We start from the raw sequence: 2,962 nt of genomic DNA on the forward strand, positions 1-2,962 counted from the left end.
CCGACAGTGCTCACTGTACCTGTTAGATGGGTTCTTGTACATCCTCCTCTCCCTCCTCCCCAGTCCCTGGTTGCCATTGAGTTTCACTTCCCTCTGTGCATATATGGGCTTGACAGTTAGCTCCAGTTTAATTATTTTTAAATTCTGAGATACTTCACTTGGGATAAAGGTCTGTAGCTCCATCTAAATTGTTGTAAAAGGCATTAGTCATCCTTTGTGACTGAGTAGTATTTCCGTGGTATACATATGCCCCATCTGTCAATCCACTCATGAATTGATGGACACTTGGGTTGATTTTACGTCTTTGCAATTGTGAAATGTGCTGGATTAGACATTCAAGTACACGCATTTTGGGGATGAAATGATTCCTTTTCCTTTGGGTCAATACACAATAGTGGGATTGTTGGATCTTCTTGATTTTATTCTCTTGCCTGATTGCTGTGGTGAGGACTTCCAGCACTATGTCGAATAAAAGTAGTATAAGTGGGCAACCTGCTTCCAGTTCTTGGCAGGAATGCTTTTGTTTTTTCCCATTCAATATGCTATTGGCTGTAGGTTTGTCATATATAGCTTTTATAATTTTGAGATATGTCCCACCTATGTGGATTTTGTAGAGAGTTCTTATCATGAAAGAGTACTGAATTTTGTCAAGTGCTTTTTCTACATCAATAGAAGGGATAATATGGTCATTGTTTTTTCAAGTGTTTATGTGGTAGATTACATTTATATAGATTTGGATATGTTGAATCATCCTTGCGTCTCTGGGATGAACCCTCTTGGTCACGGGGGATTATTTTGATGTACAGCTGAATTTAGTTTGGTAAGATTTTGTTGAGAATGCATCTATCTTCATAAGAGATAGTTGTCTGCAGTTTTCTTTGTTAGTTGTATCCTTTCCTGACTTTGGTACAAAGATGATATTGGTTTCACAGAATTCCTTCTTTCTTGGTGTTATGGAATAAATTGATCAGTATAGCTTCAGTGGGTTGCAGATGTCACTTTTATGGCCACTAGGGGGAGCTGCTGGTAGAAGGGTCGGGAGAAACTCCCTGGACCAGCTGAACTGTTGGGGGGCGGGGGGAGGGAGGAGTAGCCTTTAACCCCAAACCATTAACTTACCAGCTTCTGCAGAGCCTGAGGACAAGCCCGTCCAACCCAGTCTCACCCAGCATTACTCTCCCCATCTGCCTCTGCTATAGCAGAAATTAAGGTCTCATCTGGAAACTCCAGGGTCCACCCACCATCTGGGGCATTTGAGTGCTTCTCCTGAGGGACTAGAGCCAGTCACAGGACCTTAAAACAACATTGCAACTTGTCCCTTCGAGAGATAGCACTTACTGACAGGGATGTCTTTACACCATTTGCTGACTAAATTTTACAGGGGGTCTGGAGGGCCAAGGTGTGGCCATTTGGAGAAGTACCTACACCTCCCTACTGAAAAACTCACTACTGGATAAGGGCAGAAAGAACCCACCCCAGTGCCTTAGCATATCAAGTTTTTGGACAGTGCTCTTCAGGGAGAGGTTGAAGTGACCCCACCCAATCCAAAAGTCTGTTGTAGAGGCAAGTCCAGGTCCATCTGAAATTCACAAGCTGGTAGTCTGCTGTGGGGCTCACTCTGAGGTTATCTCTGGTGGTGGAAGGTGCACAGGGCTCTCTGTGTCTCACTCAGGACCTGCTGAAACTGCCTCTCAGGGCCTAAGAGGTAGGGGCCTGCTATGCCCCAGTGTTATTCTCTCTGAGCAGAGTCTCTGGGATGGAGTGGGAAGCAAAATCCTTGAACATGGGTTATAGACCAGAGGCAGAATGGTGTAGACGGCTGGCAGATCTGACTGACCTAGAGGCCTGGCAGGCACAAAGCAGTTGGGACCACAGGCAGAAGTCTCATAAATGCCACTGTAAATGAGCCAAGGTTGTCTCTGGTGGCTGAGGGAGCACAGGGTTCTCCATGTCCTGCTCAAAGCATAGTGACATTGCTCAGGGCCTCACAGGGTGGGGCCTACTGCACCTCAATGTGATTTCCTCTAAGCTGGGCCCTGGGGTAGAGCCAGAAGCAAGGCCTCCAAGCAGAGCCCCTTAGCCTGAAGTGATGGGCAGCTGGCTAGCTAAACTGCCTGAGGGGCAGAGTCAGAGCCCAGCAGTCACAGGCAGTCAGAGCCACAGGCACCAGTCCCAGGCATGTCAGTTCAGATAGGCCAAGGTTATCTCCGGAGGCTGAGAGAGCCCAGGTCATTCCACTTCCCACTCACAGCCTGTGGAAATTGCCTCTCAGGGCCTTCCAGGGCAGGTCTACTGTGCCCTAGCATGATTTCCCCTTAACTTGGACTGAGGTAGAACCAGAAACAAGACCTCCAGGTAGAGCCCCTTAACCCCACATGGGTATATAGACAATAGGCCAAACTAATGAGAGGAGAGAGTGGGGTCAGGCTCAGGATGGCTGGGGGCTGCTGGGGCCTGGAGGGTTGACTCTGGCTAAACCACCAGGAGGCTGCTTCTCAGGCACCAGGGTCCCATGGATGCATGGTGAGATGTGCGGAGGTCTTAGCTTGTGACATCTCACCCAGGACCTGCTGAAGGAGTCACCCAGATCTTTTCAGTACAGAGCCTTCCTCACTCTCATCAATTCCCATGTGCAGGGCCTGCTGCACTCAAAGTTCCAGGGTCTGGCTCAGAAAACCCACAAGTCAGTCTCCTCCCTCCCTGCCTATTGCTGTCCCTACATGGTGTACCCGAGAATTCAGGATGGCTTCAGCTGTTTTCTAATCCCCACAGCACCCATTTTCTAGTACTACGTCTGTGCAAATTTCAGGCAGGACCCCGACTATGGAGGTAGGAGGTCTGAGAAGGTGTTGAGAGCCTCCTGGAGTCCAGTCTGCACTGCACCAGCTGGGTGTGCACTGTGCTCTCATGCTCGACTTTCCTTTGTTTCCTTCACATACTCTACTCTGGTTATGTGTGTCAC

This window comes from Otolemur garnettii, unplaced genomic scaffold (assembly GCF_000181295.1).
Source record: "Otolemur garnettii isolate 467f Iridium unplaced genomic scaffold, OtoGar3 scaffold00003, whole genome shotgun sequence".
Classification (NCBI taxonomy): domain Eukaryota; kingdom Metazoa; phylum Chordata; class Mammalia; order Primates; family Galagidae; genus Otolemur; species Otolemur garnettii.